This window comes from Lynx rufus, unplaced genomic scaffold, assembly GCF_022079265.1.
Source record: "Lynx rufus isolate CCGP_SWC_20201006 ecotype Redwood Valley unplaced genomic scaffold, mLynRuf1.p SCAF_3, whole genome shotgun sequence".
NCBI lineage: Eukaryota > Metazoa > Chordata > Mammalia > Carnivora > Felidae > Lynx > Lynx rufus.
This window is the reverse complement of record NW_025814845.1, coordinates 59514860-59534419: the sequence shown is the minus strand read 5'-3', so window position 1 is coordinate 59534419 and position 19560 is coordinate 59514860. Positions and strand designations below refer to the sequence as shown.

General features: G+C 40.8%; 1 protein-coding gene across 1 annotated transcript in view; it reads right to left on the bottom strand.

The window, feature by feature from the left end:
- The window catches only part of SEPTIN11 (septin 11), an 83537-nt gene that overhangs the window by 40869 nt on the left and 23108 nt on the right, over nucleotides 1–19560 (bottom strand). The window lies entirely within an intron of this gene.

The following is a 19560-nucleotide window of genomic DNA, read 5'->3' as shown; positions in this document are numbered from 1 at the left end:
AAACATACTACTCTTGATCTTGGGGTCATGAGTTTGAGCCCCCCACGTTGGGTGCAGAGATCACTTAAAAAAATAAATAGGTAAATTCAAAATACTGAACTTTGAGTGAGAAAATGACCCTCAAAATTCTATTTTTTTAATAAAAAAGAAAAAGCTTTGCACAGGATCATTTAATCAGTATTTCTTTTCAAAAAGATTGGTTTTCATTATTCTTCTATTTGTTACAATGGTGAGAGTGATTTCTTTTAATAATCAAGGACTGAGACTCCATTTTCCCATCACTCTGGTCACTATACAGGCAGGGAAATGTGACTCTCTAAATATAGTGATTTTAATGGAATGTTTTATGAACATTATAATGCCTAAGGTCCTTGCCATTCTAAAATTCTAATTCTGTGAAATAAAACTAAAAACCAGCACACTGCCTGAATACCATGATGGCAGCTGCAGGTTTGAGGTCAATGGGACAAAGAACAGATGCCTGGTCTATGAATAGTTTCCTTGAAACCTGCCAACAGTGAATATGAGACTCGAGAGTAGGCACTTCTCCTTGAACAGGATGGCATGGTCGACAGCTCCCGAGCAGCTTTGGTAGCAGGGCCCCATGCGCGGCAGGCCTGGGAGCTGGCCAGGCCTCCCAATACCACTGTGTGGCCCCAATTCTACCACCTGCCCTGCCTCTTCAATACCTCAAAGGTTCAGACATCAGGTATTTTTAGGGTGTTTACCACATCCTCCAAGACTTGGGGGAGGAGGATTTGAAAGGAGTCTGGGTTATATTTAGATCTCTTTCCACCACAGCTGCACAATGGCTGTCGTGCATCAGGCCGGGGAGACACAATCACACGAGCCTTCATTTTAGTTGCATCACTGACCTGAACAGTCAGTTAAGGGCCTGAAAAGAGGCAAAGCAAGGAAGAACCATCATCCTACACTCCCCCTCCTCCCACCACAACAATTCTTTTCATTTCCGGAGGAGGGTGGGGGTGAGGAAAGAGTGGTTTATTACTGTGGATTCCACATTGCTGGGTTTTTAGATTCAGATAGATATCCACCCATGAGCCAATCCTGGGAAAGAATCAGAGTTAGTAATTATAGCTCTCATCCCAGAACCCAATGCACAGCATCTCATATTCTCACCATTTCCAAAACACGAGAAACCACCCACACACCCACTGAGTATTTTTATACCCGCTGAAAACCACATACAAAATGAAGGGTTATAAAACAGTTTGGTCTTGAAATTTTTTAAATTTAAATTTATTTCTTCAGAGTCTCCTAACTTTGTAATATGAAATATGTAAATATTATATTGCCATTTTAAAATTCCATAATTTGAGCCTAATTCTCTGCCCAGGATTAAAAAAATTCTGAGGGCTATTGCCCATCAGTATGTGATTGGGAAAAGGCAAGTAGGAAGTTCCTCCTGTGGTTCATGAGCCGGTTTAAAAACTGGAAAGCGCTATAAGCAAAGCAAAGAAAGGCTCTAAGTCCCACACAGCAGCTGAATTGAATTCCTGCACTCCAACATTTTATGTTTCCATGTTTACTGCTTCTTGCCTTAGCTGCCTCTCCCCAAAAAGTATGGGATCTCTTTCGAGTTACGGATGCGGTCTGAGGGAATTTCATATACAGTAAAACCTTGATTTGTAAGCACAATTTGTTCTGGAAACATGCTTGTAATCCAAAGCACTGGTATATCAAAGTAAATTTCAAGAACCACTGGCTCAGTTGTGATCACGTGACATTTGGCACCACGTACAACTTGTATTACAAGACATCACTTGTTTATCAAGTTAAAATTTATTAGAAATGTTTGCTCGTTTTGTGGAACATTCGCAGAAAAAGTTACTTGCAATCCAAGGTTTTACTGTATTTTCATGTCCTTACCATTACCACACATCTAGAAATGACTCTCGGCATTTTCTAATACTGAACTTTTTGCCTGAGTTCCAGTTCTGACTTTCTGGAATGGTTCCCTTGGGTTGTCCCACCTGTACTTCAAACTGATGTTCGTGAAACTGAAATTGTATTTCTCTATCCCAAACCCATTCCTACTCCAGAGTTCTCTATTTCTGTTAATGGCACTTACCTATGCTTGAGAACCTCCTACACCTTGCATAAATTCCAGAGAGTTACCAAGACCACATCCTCCTCTTTATTCTTACCTACTCAACCACCTTCCAACTTGTTTCCTTGCCCCCACCCGACTCCCCCTAATCTTTGTAGCTGCAAAAGGATCTCAGAACACAAAGACCCACAATCCAAACCCCTTGGCCTGCCATCTCAGGGCCTCCATGGGTTAACCCCAAATCCCTTACCTCCTCTCCCACTTCTCCCCATGGAGCACCTTCCACTGCAGCTAACCTGAATTACTTACTGTTCCTCAGACAACCTCTATGTCTCTCCCCAACAGAGTTTATTCACACCATTTCCTCTATTTGGAAGGACCTTTTTAGCCAATGTTTACATATCCAAACCTTCCAGATACTGCTGAAATTTGATCTTCAGCATTATCTTTATTATTAAATCTCAGACTTTCAATAAATACTCCCCTTAGCAAAGAAAGGAAAATAATGATTGGATAAAGATGGGTCAGGGTATTTGGTATTCCATGTCCATCATAACAGCTAATATTTATTGACCATTTCCAATGTTCCAGAAAAGCCTTAATAACGAGTGAACTGGTTAATTTATCTTAACAATTCTATGAAGTAGTTACTATTACCCAACCTCAACTTCAGATGAGAAAACAGGCACAGAAATTTAGTAACTTGCTCAAGGTCACAAAGATAAGCTGAGGAGCTGAAATCTGAGCCCAGAAGTTAGGTTCTAGAATCCAGAGACCTTGCGTTTAGTCACTGATATCACAGGATGATCTACTAAGTTCTCAGGTAGCCCCAGACAATACAATGGTTTCAGCCACTAACAAAATCTGTTATGTTAAAGTAGAAAAAAATTCTCTAAAATCATAATTCTTCAGCAACCATTAGAGATGGAAGTTGAGAATGAGAATTGGCAAAGTACCTCCAAATATATTTTCACTGGTCCTGGCAATGCCAAGGCCAGACTGATTTATGCAGCCATGGCACATGAAGCCAATAATAAGGCTTAGTTCTGACCATTCTTTAAATGAAAGTGCCAACACGGAGCCACTAGGTAACTAACTATAAGACCTTAATTGAGTTAGTCCTCCATTTGCTAATCTATCTATGGAGGGTCTGTGCTTACGTGATTTCTTTATGTGAAATGAGTTGTGACTATATTCTATGGTATAAAGTAATTTAATGGCCTCATTTTTCTCTTTTTAGGTCACCTCCACATGAACACAATTATCTGTTTGTTCACTCAGAATCACTCACTGCTCAGGGGCACCTGGGTGGCTCAGTCAGCTAAGCATCCGACTTCCACTTCGGTCATGATCTCACAGCTTGTGAGTTTGAGCCCCGCCTCAGGTTCTGTGCTAACAGCTCAGGGCCTGGAGGCTGCTTCTGATTCTGTGTCTCCCTCTCTCTCTCTCTCTGCCCTTCCCCTGCTCTCTCTCTCTCTTAAAATAAATAAACATTAAAAAAATATACTCACTGCTCAAAGCACTAAGGGAGTAGATGTTATTTTTGTTATTCATTGATAAACTCTTCCTGCCCTTAACAGGTTTACCACGTAGCAGGATATAATTTAATGTAATACTACTAAAGATAAAAATGATAAAGTGACTTTATGGTTGAGACAGGTTGATATAGGGGGAGAAGTAGCTTTTGGCTAGGGAAATTCAAGGAACATCTTTTGGAGGCCAGAGCTCCCCAACTCTACCAGGGGAAAGAAGTCCAGATTGCAGAAGCCTTCTAGATAAATATTTATCGACCATTTCCAATGTTCCAGAAAAGCCTGTCTTTGCCCAAAGGGTCAGTTTACTATGAATATAGACTCCGAAGTTTATAATCGACAAGTTTTTCAAAGATGCCTAACTGATTTCATTATTGAAATAATTAAAAATAAGTTATCTAAGAATATATGCCAACACCTACATTCTGAGTGCTACTTTAAAAAAAATTTTTTTATGATTATTTATTTTTGAGACAGAGAGAGACAGAGCATGAACGAGGGACAGTCAGAGAGAGGGAGACACAGAATCTGAAGCAGGCTACAGGCTCCAAGCTGTCAGCACAGAGCCCGACGTGGTGCTGGAACTCACGGACTGTGAGATCATGACCTGAGCCGAAGTCAGAATGCTTAACCGACTGAGCCACCCAGGCGCCCCATGAGTGCTACTTTAGAATAAGTTCCACAACTCCAAATCTTGCTTAACAGGGAGCAGGATGGCAAAGGGCCTGGAGTCAGACAGACGTGGATTTGAATGCCAGCTTTGCTTCCTACTTTTCTTAGTCTGATGGAGCACTTGGCAGGGTGGCTGGGAGTGAAGGAGTCAGCAAGTATGAGAGTGCCTAACACTTAACAGGTCCTCAGGAAACCTGGGTTTCCTTTCCCTAAATTGGGTGGGAGGAAGAGACGGCTGTGAGTTTAAAATCAGAAATGAATGAGCTCAGCTAGTGCTGCTGGGCACCCCAGGAGAAGATGCTGATCAGCAAAACCCTCAGACTCACCAAGAAAGAAAGATCACAAAGGGAAGAACAGAAAGAACAAAAAGGAAGTGAAGGAGAGAAAGAAGATGCTAACAGGAAGAAAATTCACCCTAAATAGGAAAGTCATTTACAAAGCTGGGGGGAAGCCACAGAATCACATTCCTGTCTGGAGGCATCAACATCTTCCACAGCTGGAAACCATTCTGGATTCCCCGATTCACTCTTCACTGTATTTTAATTCAGCCCAGAGCCTCCAGAGGTGAACAAACTGGATGTGCCCAGATGGGTTCTATTCACCGTATTCAAAGTGAAAGGCTAGCCCCTTTCTTTACATTTAAAACTGAAGGCTTCCGTGGGTGTGGTTAAGTGATCTATGGCTGCCGATCCTTATCAGACAGAAACAAGAAAGAGAGCTTGTTAACCAAGGTGACGTAGGTTTTAATGTACCACGCAAACAATTAGACTTAAGTTTTACTTTCAAAAGTAGATACTACCATTTAAGTTTAGAAAGATTTCACCCCTTAAAATATATATATATATATATATATATATATATATATATATATACACATATATATTTAAGCAATAACTTTTATGCATTCATTTAGAGAACTGGAGATTTTGTTGACAAGAAGTGGCAATAACATTCTTCTCAAAGCTTCATTTTATAGATAATAAGTTATATTGATCCAAGTCAAATCCTGGGCTTATGTTTCCTCATCTGTAAATGAGGAGGTTTAACCAAAAAGCCTCTAAGCAAAGTCTTTCGTTCTAATGCTAATTCTATGGGGTTTTTTTATGCTTATTATTTTTGAGAGAGACAGAGTGTAAGAGAGGGAGGGGCAGAGAGAGAGAGAGAGAGAGAGAGGGAGACACAAAATCTGAAGCAGGCTCCAGTCTCTGAGCTGTCAGCACAGAGCCCAACACGGGGCTTGAACTCACGAACCAAGAGATCATTACTGATCATTACCAAAGTCCGACATTTAACCACTGAGCCACCCAGGTGTCCCCTATGGTTTCTTGAGTCTGAAAATCACAGACACATAAATCCAGTTGTCATGTTGCTTGAAGGAAGCCAACACAAGGTGGAAAATTCCTGATAGTGTATTTTCTCTTCCCAAATCAAGATGGCTCAACTTTTAAATGACCCTTGAAAGCGAGTTTCTATCACTTATCCTGGGAAACTCCAAACCTAATTGAAATCTGTGTGTATACCTCTGTTTTCCGGCTTAAACAAACAAAAATGTAAAGTTAACTATAATTATGAGTTAGTTTTTAAAAAATGTTATAAACCCACCCTTTACAGCTGCCCTGCTTAGAAACATTTTTTTTTTCCTTCAGCTGTATCTGCTGACTTCCACAAGATTTTTGAAAAGTGGATTTATAGCCTCAAAACAAAAAATAACTCTTCTGTGTAAGTTAATCATCTGTGCTCAAGAAAAAAAGTAAATGTTTATTCATGCTTTTATTCATTCAACAAATATTTATTGTGTGCCACTATATGCTAGACACTGCAAAATGCTAAGGAGGTGACAGTGAGAAAATAAAGCATCCTTAACTCACGAACCATAGAGTCTAGTGGGGCACATCGATGTTAATCAAGTAGTCACTAACATATAATCATAAACTATCCAAAGTACAAGATATGGTGCAACCTTATAAATCATGTGATTAGCTAGTCATTCTTCCAGGGAATCCACCTGCCTGGAGTATGTAAAAACGGTGTTAGCCTGCACCACTGTCAGATATTAATTTAGTATATAGCCCCTATGTATAGTTGAATTCAGATGAAAGCAGAGTCTATTTGACCAGCATTGCCTGATGGGTGGAGGTAGAAATGACTAAGACTCAAGTCTTAAAGCAAATGTTCAATTTTAAGTACTGCTGAGATGGAACCAGGAGACATACTCCCTCTGCTCTGTCTTATCCCCATAATGATGATGCCCACTAGAAGAAAAGAGGAGGTGCGTATCCTTCTTCATCTTAGGTAGTGCCTTGTCATGAGGTCCTGTTTCAGTGGTACGGGTGCCACCCAGATGAAGCTGGGCAGAGAAGAACATGCTGTGCCTTACATGAAATCCTTGACTGAACACCAGCCAGTGTTTGGAGAGATCCTGGCCTCACCAACTTCCCAAGAAGTAAGTTATACCCAAGTGCCTGATGGATCATTTTCATAAATACACATTCTTATCGACACCACATTTTAGAGAGTATTGAACTGGTTTCGTATTCTTTTAAAGAAAGCAAAGTTGGTGGGAAGATGGGAGACGCCTTTAGTTCCCAGGCAAAGGGGAAAACCCTGGAATGTGAAGTATCTCAAACCACAACTATGAAGTCTGCAGGGGGATGCCATTAAAGCCAGGCATTGCTGGGGTAATTTCCATAATATAAAACGTCTGAAGCATCTTGTTACCAATGAGGATCCCATTCTTTAAGGATGACTTGGAAAACACTGGCTATGCTGCTTGTCATCTATACCATGAAATCCCAATGTTGGAGCCAAGAAAACCCCCAAGGAAATTGTCTCACACAAGCAGCAGTATAGAGACAGCCAGGAAGAAGGAACAGTCAGGAGGAAAACCCTAAGAGGAAAAAAACTTGAGTGAGAAGAAGCATCCCCAGGGACCAGCTCCCAAGTCACAAAGCCAGGGAAGGAGCATCCCCAGGGGGCAGCTCCCAAGTCACAAAACCCAGAGAAGGAACATCCCTAGGGGCAAGCTCCCAAGTCAGAAATCCAGGTAGATCAGCTCTGCCCAACAAACCCAAGGAGCCACCCTTAAAAACACCACCAAATAACCAGAAAAGATTTTGATAAATATTGAGTAACTGTCCCAATTTCAAGTGTCCTTTCTAAGTTAAGTCTCTCCAAAAGACTGCCAGAGGAGGAACAAATTTTGCTTTGCCAGATCCTTGCAAAAATAATTTGGTGTAGAGTTTTCTTTGGGAATGATATGACTACACGGAAATTTTACTTTCTAATTGTTATGTTTCTGTAATATTTGACTTATTATGAACAAACACCTCACACCTTTTAAATGGAAAAGAAATAAAAGATTTTAAACATCAGGAAATGCTAAAAGCAATAATAACAAATAACAAATTATAAAAATCATTTTAAAGGAAGTAATAATAAAGGGGTAACAGGATAAAATGTGCAAGTATTTGGTTTTTTCTAATAACAGAACCAAGTCCCATTGAAAGTGATAAAAGTGAGCAGAAAAGTAGAACAGCGCAGTGGAAATTGCTTGACATGTAAAGTCAGAGGGCTCAAGGGCAACTCTGGCATTATTTAGCTGTGTGACCTATGGTAAGTCATTTAACTCTCAGCTTCAATTCTGTCAACTTTAAGATAAAGGACTTCACAGGGCTATTGCAGGAATTAACATAATTCTCTATCCTCACCTCAGTTTACACACTTTTCTCAGATGACCTCTTCCTAGCCGGCCACTTGAGTGACCTTCCAAAGGCTAATGACTGCCTTGGCATAACCTGTAGCCACTTCTCCCTCCTGGGCATCCCTGGTGCCGGCATCACTAAGCCAACATCTCCCAAGTGGAGCTCATCCTATCTTCCATTCTCAACTTAAATCTGTCCTTCCTCACCTTTACTTATGTCAAGTGGCAACATCTACCTCAAGGTATCAGTGAGTCCCTAGAATAACATTGATTAGCATGCATATTGCTATAACCCTGATAAAAATCTGCATAAATTTATAGGCTTCCACCCTCTTGCAGGAAAAAAAAAAAGTCCACTGCATAATCATCTTAAACCCCCTGCTAGCCTCTGAATTCAACAGTGAAGACTTCTCTTTTTAAAATTATTTTAAATGTTTATTTATTTTTGAGACACACACACACACGGACAGAGTGTGGGTGGAGGAGGGGCAGACAGGGAGACACAGAATCCAAAGCAGGCCCCAAGCTCCAAGCTGTCAGCACAGAGCCCCATGTGGGGCTCGAACCCACGAACTGAGAGATCATGACCTGAGCCAGAGTTAGATGCTTAACCAACTGAGCCACCTAGGCCCCCCAACCGTGAAGACTTCTTGAGGACATTCGTACCAAGCTGGCTTTTCTCCTTTGTGTCCAAATGTAACAACTACCCACCACACCATTTTTGGCCAAATCTTTCCCACCCAACCCTTTAAGTGACTGAATCCAGTCTATCAGCTGATTTCATGACTTGGATACTCCCCTTTTCCTCACACTACCCCCATTAGACTTCACCAAAATTTGTATCTGTGTAATGTTTCACACAGTCATATTCGCCACCTCCTCATTCTCTGATAAGGAGGCAAGTACAGCACCCGATTGGTTTTCCACATAGACTGGGCCAGGTGGACAGACAGCACTGCAGTGAACACCCAGCACCTGGTGCCTGGTCTGCCCTTCTCTCCATTACACTTGGCCTGGCTCTGAAGGGAAGAATTCACAGTGGTTGCTGAGTGAAGCCTGATCCCAAAGCCCTGGACACAGCGCTGGCGTGGTTCTTGTTCACTGGTGCCCCCCAGCTCCTTTCTGTCTTCTCTACATCCTACCTCACATCACACAGCAATGGCCCACACTTCCTCCAAGACCTGGCTGGCTTGTTTGTGATTAGAGTCCCACCTCTGACCCATCAGAAATTAGATTTCTCACATAATTAGGAAAGATACTGTTTAAAAGCAGTCCTCAGAAATGGGTATGAGAAGTGCACAGAGCCCCAGCTGCCACTTACAACCCTGGATCGTGAGGAAGTGGGGGAGGGGGAGAAGGGAGGTGGTGTTGAATTATTAGTAAAGCAGACTTTCAGCAAATAGCCACTGAGCGTGACAATCCAAAAATTGCAAAAAGTGGGAGCACTTTTTTCTTACAGACAGAATGTGTTTTTAAAAGACCGTATAAGCTCAGAGAGGTTAAGTCTAACTGCATGCCAAGAATTAACAACAACAAAAAAGACATTTTCTTAAGTTTCCAAAGACCAGTCTTTCTTTTTGAGTCAAAGTGACTAATGCCTGTAACAGCCTAACGTTACAAAGTGCTGATCAGCAGAAAGTCTCATGTTTGGGAATGACAAGGCCCACATGTGCATTCCAGAGACTCTTACAAATTTTGCAGTACTTAGAGGAAGACGAGGTGGGAGGGAAGCAATGTGACAAACAGTCAAGAAGTATTTATAAAAGCACGATCCAATTAGAAACAGATGCTACAGCTGTTCTCTCGCACCACTCCACATCACAGAGATGATGAGAAGCCCTTCCCATGGCTAGCCACCTAGGAAAGTTAATGAAAAAACCATGGAGGAGGGCCATAATCATTTAAAAACCCTCTGGCTCTGCAGTGGGATCCCAAGTAACTGGATTCCATTTCAAACATATCACCTATCTTGCAGAGGAGAAAACACCCAAATGTCTCACAGTTGCTCATGTGGGTCATTTTTGTCCCTTCTGCCTGCCTTTATGGTGTAGTATAGCTTCCATGCAAGCTTTTTCAAAACAGTGATGAATAGGTCAAAGATAATTAATGGCCCTTATCAGCTGGGAGTTTTTTCCTCAACTTCTCATGTACAGTTCCACTCCTCATATTCACACATCAATTCCTCAGTGCTTCCTTTCTGAGAAATATTGTGGCTCAGTTCATGTATTTCTATTCACTGAATGCATTAATCAGCAAATAATGAAATATGGATGGGACACTTCCTTCCCTATGCCACCATTTCTATCACCGGATATAAATTAGCCACTTCCTTTTTGAAAGATATCATTTTGTCCTGTCCCTTTCTGATAATGGAAGGGGATTTCAGTTATGGCAATGACCATGTAATGGTAGTCTCTGAAAAAGGAGAAGAAAAAAATCCAAACCAGCTCTAAAACAGTCAAAAACAAAAGCACCATGGATGTTTCAGCCCCAACCTTGCTAATGAAAGTAGCCATATTCAGTTCCTAAATCAGGCTGGTCTAGAACATCTCGGAGTGCAGCAACACATTTCTAGCATCTGAGAATTGAGGCGCTATACCGAAAATGACCAACGCCATGGTTAATACATTCTCAGGAAGTAAACATACAAGTTAACATTTGATATCACTCAGCAAATATTATTAAACAATCCTGGCCAAAATTCTCAAGTCTTCGTAAGTGTTCTACTGCATCTTAATCTCAATCCTGGATAAAACACTATCAGGGTGGAATGCAGGTCGTTTACATACATTTGGGGCATGTATTAATTTCCTATTGCCATGTAACAAATTACCACAAACCTGGGGCTTAAGACAACGCCTACTTATTAGCTCTTGATTGTAAAGGTCAGAAGTCTGGGTGTGGCATGGCTGCGTTCTCAGCTCAGGATATTACAAGGCTAAAATCAAGGTGATGGTGTCCAAGCTGAGTTCTGATCTGGAAGCTCTGGGGGAAAATTCCACTTCCAAGCTCATTTTAATTATTGTCAGGATTCAATTCCTTGCAGCTGTAGGACTGACGTCCTCCTGTCCATGATGGCTATCAGCCAGGGACTGACACAAAAGGTCGCCTACAGTTACTAGCCATGTGGCCACCACCTCTTCACAGCCAACAGGGAATCCCTCATGTCCCTCTTCACATTTCAAATCTCCTTCAAGAAGAGTCTAGCTCCTGTTAAGGGACTGATTAGGTCCTGTCTACCCAGGATAATCTTCCTATCTGAAAGTCAGCTGTGCCATAACATAACTCAATCATGGGAGTGACTGTCCCATCATATTCCCAAATTCTGGGGGTTATACAGGTGTGTTCACCAGGGCACTGGGATTTGGGGGCCATCTTATGATTCTATGTTATAATATGCCTATATTCTCCCATGTAACTTTAGGATAGGATAATATTAGCACTTACCTAACTCAAAACAAAACACAGCTAAGTCTCCAGGAAAAAAAAGACAAATTAGTAAAAGCATAGTGAACGAGAACTCCCTCAAGGCAAGTTACCACTAACTAGAGAGTCACTTTGCCTTTCCTTCCAATAACGGAAGTAAACTTTGCAAATATTTAAGTGCCTCTACATAATAAGAATTCTAGGAAATGCAAAAGCTTTTAAGGAACTTAAGCCTTATTAGGGGAGAAAGTCACTGAGACAAAACAGAAGACAAATGCAAAATGTCTGGTGATGAAATACAGCACAAAGCTTATCAAGATTGGACAACGGAGATGGACATCGGCCCTAGCAAGAAAGTAAGGTTTCCTTAGAGGAAGACAGATCTGACCTAGGTCATGGTAAGGTTAAATTAGATTCAGAGTGTTGTGGAGAAGGAATGGAGATGGGAGGAGAGAAAGAAGTAGTCTGTCAAGGGAAGCAGCAGGAAAACAAAGAGAGCCACAGGGCAAGGAAATCAACGAACTGGAAAAAGTGAAGAATAATTAAGAATAGAGGATATAAGACTTTAAAACTGGTTCACATTTCAGTTTACTGGAAATATTCCTTAAAGTGAAGTATTATAAAGAAACATATAAGCAATACATAACTGAATACATGCCCAGGCTCTGTTGCTGGGAGTTCCAGTGCTGAGTGAGGGATGGGAACTAGGAACAATCACTGAGCAGTCATCATGAAAGATTTTTCTGTTCCAACCAGTGCACTTAGGAACATCTCACCAGAGCAACAGACCAAGGGATCTTGAGTGTAGAACTGCCTTCTAGCCAAGGTTTTAACCCAGATTAGAAGCCTGGGCAACCATCCAAATGGTAAGCTATTTCATGCAAACTTCCTTTAGAGCATTAAAAAAAAAAAAAAAAAAAAAAAGTGTATCTTGCAGAGAACCTAATACATTGACTCCAGTAGTTATGACTATAATTTCTGCCATTCTAATCAAGCTAAAGCTTTCTTCTTTCTTACTCTGTTCTCCTCAAAAAAATAGAACCAATTAACTCCTAAAAAAGAAATACTTCCACCAGCAGAACAGACAACTTTCTGCCTTAAAGAAGTTAACTGCATATTATAGAAGCATCCATCCAGCCATAAAAGAAAGGTGGTTTAGGGGTTTTCTCACACATATTGGTGTGCTTAGGAAAGCAGACCCAAGGGACTACATTATAATTTTCCTCTATTCTCAAATGTTTGCTACTGATGGACGGTTTTGGATGCTGGCTTCCTTGTCTTGATCAGCTAATGCAAAACAAACCTTCTTTTCACATGCTGCCACAGAAGAATGTTCCCACAGTCCCCTTCACCCCCTCCATTGTCTCTTAAAGAAGCATTTTCATTATCATTATTATCATGGTATTTCTGAATAACCAAGTAGGACCCAAGGAGGATGGACGGAAACCTCTACTACATACAACATTGTTATAAAATCCCATTAGCTCTCAAAAATAGATGATAAAATATGTGCAGCAAATAGCAGAGGTTACAATTTCATGCACGTTGTTCCCACAGAGCACAAAGGGGCTGGGTCAGCAGCCCAGACTTCTCACTGAGATGGGGTCTGGTTCCACCCCAATGCTCCTCGATTAACAGATTAAGAATTAGGGGATATGTGAATGGGAATATGTTTCTGACAGTCTCTGATAGCACGATTAGAGGGAGGCATTAAACTGAAATCAAAACTTGAAAAATTATTCCTTGGCAAGAGATCCTTACTGTAATTCATATATTCGGTACGAAGGAAAAACTGAGAAAGTTAAATGCGAGCCAGTGTGAAAGAAAGTCTTAGGCACTGATCCAAGTAGCTGCCTTTAAACTCTTCCAAAGCCTAATGGTTCATTAGAATAATTATTATTCACATAGTGAAAATGAAAGGCAGGCAGGGGGGAAAAAGTGGTAATTACACTGGCAAAAACAAGAAAAGCAACTTTGGCCATTTAGATTTGAGAAAAATCCAAGCCTCAAATCCCTCCCACATAAAGAGGGTCAGACCATATATCTTACTATAATCATGGCTACACAGAGTTAAACCCCTTTTGCCACAATTGCACCAACTGTGCATAGTGAGGTTGGTTATTACCAGGAGTGGGTTTTGTGCACTGTGGTAGCTGCAACCACCAATGTAGGGAAACTTGGCATCTATCCCCCCAGGACTCCTGCTCAAGCCAACTTCCTACACACTCTTTAGCCCAGATATTAATAATTCAGAAGGACAGTGTGACAGCCACAAGTCATCTGGCTGGCTACTCACATGCACAAAACACTCAGGGAATAATCACTAATTATTAGTGAAGCTTCAGTCCTCACAGAAGAGTAAAGCACTAATAAATGTACTTTGTACTCTGGGATCAGGGTGGAAAAGTAGACTGATACCTTTTAAAGGTATCAATTCAAAGTTCCCTGGAGTACGTGAACAATGAAGGTTAAAGTATTCAGAGTAGTGAAAAGAGGGAACAGGCTCTACCACTACTTTAGGCAGAGAACTAAAAAGCGGGGTGTGGGGGGGTGATATTTCTCTTGATCAATCAACCAAAAAGCAATAACTGAAGATTTATGTAAAGATTACAATGCTAAGTGTGGTTTAGCAAAAACAAACAAGATAACAAGATACCCCAAGATGACCGTGTGTGGTCTCTTCGAGTATTTCAGTATTTTCCTCCTTTCGCCACAACCATCAAGTAAATAATGGTTTACTGGATACTTTTTTTTACCACATACTGTACCTGGACCTTTATAAAAAAATCTTCCTGCTTAATCCTTATAACCTCGTGAAACAGATATTATTAGCTCCATTTTATAGATGAGGAAACAAACCAAAGCTCAATTAAATGGCAGAACCAGCATTCAAACCAGTTTTGCCAGATTCCAAATCCATCACCACCAATACCTTAAACTGGACAATTGACTCTTTTTGAAGCAACCCATCTCTGCACCGAGAATGCCTCCATCCTTAACTCTATGTGAGAAATCCTACTCATCCTTAAAATTCCAGGCAAAATCCTATCTTCTTCATTAAGCTTCCCTGGTTCCTTAAATTACACACCACTGCTCTCTATTCACTGTACTGGGGCCACTCGTCACATCCAGCATCTAATACTACATTTAGCTTTCCACTGGTCAGGCCCTGGGAAGAATGTGGATTTCTTAAGGACAGGAAACCTGCTTTACTCCTCTTCCTCTGTACGGTACCACAAGGTCACCTGTGCCAGTGCTGTATATTTAGGGTGAATGAATGCAGAGACACAGTTCTCACAGAGTTAACAGTCTTCCTCTGCCTCCCCCAACAAAAAAGGACTGCCATGCAGGCGTGGCATTCGTTATGGGCTAAAATGCCCAGGGTGTGTTTGATGGAGGAGATGAGGTTTAAGAGGGTCATTGGAAAATGGAGAAGAGAGATTAATGCTTCAGCCACATGCTTCAGTATGGTCTCTTCCCAACACTTAGAGGCAAGCAATTGTGCCTAGTGTGAAGTCCAACATCATACGGGCTCTTGGTCTCAGGAAGTAATCATTCTGCTACGTTAAAGTTAACACTTACAAAGCGCTTATGTCCACTCTCTCCCTCTCTCCATAAATAGATTTATATGCATATGACAGGTACCATCCTGGGTACTTTACATTGATCTCACTTATCTCTCACCATCACTTCTGAGATAGGTACTATTATTATTCCCATTTTATAGTTGAAGCTCAGAGATTGAGCTGCTCAGGGTGGTTGGTTCCAAGCCAGGCAGACTACCTCCAAAGTGACTGATACTATGTTAATAAGGCCTGGCCAACCTTTTATATACCACAGAGTGATATGCGTGTCTTGGCCATCAGGGCACATCCACAGCTTCACACAAGTGCATTGTACTACCGAGGTCACCATCCCCGGGGTCAGAAATGAGAGTAGCCCTGCCACACCACAGGTCCTAAGCCACTATGTGGAAACACAAGGAAAGTGGAAGCTAAGGGGCGTGGGGAAAGCAGGAAGCAAGAGGAGTAAGAATCTGAGAAGCGATGCATTTCCACAACTGCCCAAACTGATTTATTTTGCACACAGAAAGAACAAGTCTAAACTAAAGATTATAGATTAAAGCTAACAGCCCACAGCAATCTCTCACTCATCTAAAAAGCAAAACTTAGCAAGCCTCCTTCTTATTTCTCTCTAGCAAAGCTATAAAAACCAGTCACAGAAGAAAATCAACCAAAGCTCATACAGAAGATGCAAGGAACATGCATCAGAGATAGAGTAAGAAATGCAGTTAGCCATCTGGACTAATTAAAACCACATGACTAATGCATCAAATTCCTCACTTCCACCTTGGCTACTCACAGACCACTGAGGAGCGAAGGCAAAGATGGTTATATTTCCCCCTAAAACTTCCAGGAAGTAAGGGCTACAGAAGAAGAAATATTTTTTGTATCCCTGCTTACTGTGTGCAAGGAACTGGCAAGCCATTTTATCAACTTAATTCTTCTTTAAAAAGATGTCCCTTTTGGGATAAGAGGACATCTCCAGATTCATTACCTCATCCAGTCTAGAGGAGGGTAAAGAGGCTTATCAGTCACATATTTAAGACTAAAGAGAAAATAAATATCTGTTGATATACTAATGGAACACTATTTTCCACTTTTCCTGAGTTTATATTAAAAAATAAACCTTTTAGGGGCTCCTGGCTGGCTCAGTCAGTAGAGCATGCAACTCTTGATCTCAGGGTTGTAAGTTCGACCACTACGCAGGTATACAGATTACTTAAAAATGAAATCTTAAAAAAATAAAAATAAAAATAAACCTTTAAAACTAGTAATATTTTCACCCTCAGGGTTACTAACATTCATAATTCTAAAGCTCACCCTGATCTAGGCATTAGTTGGCAATTTCACTTATGTTGTTTCACTTAATGTAATATTTACTCAGACTCCCATCTCTGAAGGCATTTTACTTGCAATCACATTCCTTTACATGCACTTCTCTGCAGCTTACAATTTGAAACAAATGTCCAGACTGCCAGCCACTGTGGCACCAACACAAAATACCCGTTTTGTTTTGTTTGCTAACAATCTATGAGGTAATTACAAATAGTTTACTCAAGGCCATGGAAACCATATTCAGATTTCATCTATTTAGGCAATAATATTTCTGCATGGGAAACAAATGGCAAAACATTCTAAAATCAAATTTTAATAAATCTAAAGTTACATATTATCGAATACCATTTTCTTCCCCTCCAATAAAAACTGGTAGTTGCTTTTTCTTAAGATTTTTCCTATGGTCTAAATTTCTCTCTCACCAAATATGTACCCTTCAGAATACTCTCCTCCCCACCTCATTCCATATTATATTGCGTAGCTGGACAAAGCCACCTTAAAGCAAATAAGCACACACACATATAAAACTACTTCAGCCATTATGTTCCAAAGCTAAAAATCATTGAAGGCTTCCAGCCTTATTCCAGGTTGGGTATACTTTAAATGACACATACTACCATTTCTCTGGGCTTCAGTTTCATCATCTACAACACAGATGCGAGGGGTTGTTGAGCAAGGGTACATGAATGATGTCTACTTCTTAAATTACGAGATTCTATCACTCACAATGGGATCAGAGAAGAAAAGCTGCCAGAGCCCACATTAGAGTACCTTAGTACAAATATTCAGCCATCAAAACAAAAGTATAAAATACCGAAGCCAAATGTGAAGAAACAACGGAGGGACAGATCCTAATGCAAGTCAAATAGTTGGTTGCCCTGTCCAAGAAGCACAAACTTTAGTACAGTTTTGAAACCACAAAAACAGCCTATTTTCCAGCAGAAAGCAAAACAACTAACTAGCCTTTGTGGGCCTGTATCAATGAGACACAGAAGGCTTGAAGCAGTGGGAGGCCATTGTCATTAACCATTCCCACACCAAGGGAGCTCATGATTCTAGCCCCATATTTCAGTTTGAAAGTCTCTAATTTTTTTACTCATACAACAATAAGGGAATCATAAGCCTTAGCTCTTGTGTTAACACAAGTACAGGAAGTGAAAAGGGACTCTGATAGATATAATTATAATTCATGTATCTAAACAGGTGTGTTTTAAAGCTAGAAAGATTCAAGAGATCTATGCCAAAACAGCAGAAAGGATTGGATGAGGAAAAGAACAGATTCATCGTTTCCCCCAAGTACTAGAAACATCCAGCCCAAGTAACTGAACATTAACCGAAAGCTTTGATGCCCCAGAGCAGCCTACATGATGGCATCCCTGTCTCTCATAGCCACCAGCAGATGCAAACTCTATCCTGGATTTGCATAAAATCATTTTCTTGTTTTTCTTTATAGTGTTACTTATACACCACCTCGGCATAGTCATTAAGAGTCCTAACTTCAAAATAATAGAAGTGCCTACTTCCTTCCTCATGCCACCTATCAGGAAATCCAATGCTCTTCCCTGGAGGGGAATGAATGGGGATACAGAGACTAGGAGAGTTACTTGAAATGAGTAGTTCTCAAAGTGTGGTCAGAGGTTTCCTGGGGCCTCTTGGGGGAACTTTTTTGGGGTGTATAAGTTCTTCCTTTTCTAACCATATTTCTGTGAAGCTAAATCTTCTTCATGTACTTCAACTATAACGATATATTGCATTAGAGTAAATGAAAAGCAGATCTGAAGACCAGGCTGTCTTCTATTAAGTCAGACATTAAAAAGATCTGCAAAAATATAAAACAATGCATCTCATCAATTTTTTGATTTGGAAAAATATATTTATATTGCATAAAACTGTTACGTATGTTAACATAGAATGTGATCATTGTTATTTTTAATATTTTTAATAAATGTTTTTAAAACTTAAAAAAACAAAAGTGGATTGATGTTGTCACAAAAACCCCTTAGGAATGGCTATGGGACATACTTTGTTTTGTAAAGTATGCCAACTAACCAAGTATGTCCCAAATTGACACTGTCACAGTAAGCACTTTGGGATGGCAGAGAGAATTTCAAATGGTGCTCTGTGTTGTAAGTCATTGGATACTCTTTAGTCTACAGGCTAGAGGGGCACACACAGCACCAACAGTAGCCCAAGCTGTGTTACATAACACTTTTACAAGGGCTCACATTTTTACAAAGCGTGCTTCACCATAAATGTCCAAGTGCGTTGAGGACCTAAGTTAAACTTGATTCAATATCATCTGCAGCCCAGCTCTGAAACCGTTAAGATATTTTGCATCATAAACTAGTGGGTGACCAGTGTCCTAAACATGAGGTAAGAGCCTGAAAGGGGAGTTTAGGTTTTCTCCACTGGGCAACTAGAAACCACCAAAGAATCTGCTGACAAACTACCTATCTAGAATGCCTCAGTTCAACTGTCCTTGGATTTGTAGTATAAGCAAAAGTCAGGGGATTTGGCTCCAGTTCTGAGTCTGTGGGCCTAAAGCAGGTCACTTACTCTCCTGGGTCTTGGCTTCCTTCTCTGTCAAATGAAAGACCTGGATGAGATTATTTCTTTAAAAATCATTCCTGCTCAAACACTCTGTGAAAGTCCAAGCAACAAAAACCCAAAGGCAAAGGCTAATTTTGCCTCCACAGCATCTAGGACAGGGTGTGGCAGAATGTCAGGGATCAACATGGGTTACTGAGCTGTAAACAGTTGACAAGCACCATAGCTAAGGGGTAATCTTAAGGAGGAAGAGGGCAACAGGAAGAGGAAGTAGGGAGCATCAACAGGGACATCCAGGATGTTGGTTTTTTTTAATTTTTTTTTTTAATGTTTATTTATTCTTGAGAGAAAGACAGACAGAGACAGAAGGTGAGCAGGAGAGAGGCAGAGATAGAGGGAGACACAGAATCTGAAGCAGGCTCCAGGCTCCAGACTCTGAGCTGTCAGCACAGACCCTGAAGTGGGGCTTGAACTTACAAACTTAGATCATGACCTGGGCTGAAGTCAGACGCTTAACCAACTGAGCCACGCAGGGGCCCACAGGATACTTTAATCCAGATTTCAGCTTCTGGGTAAAATGTATGACCACCACTAATACTGAAGGGGAAAGAACCCAATTCTTTAGGTTTAAATGGGGGGGGGGACTTCATTTGAGTAATCAAAAGAACATGGCGACAGTGAAAAAAGAAAGAACCAAAGCCAGAGGAAGTATTC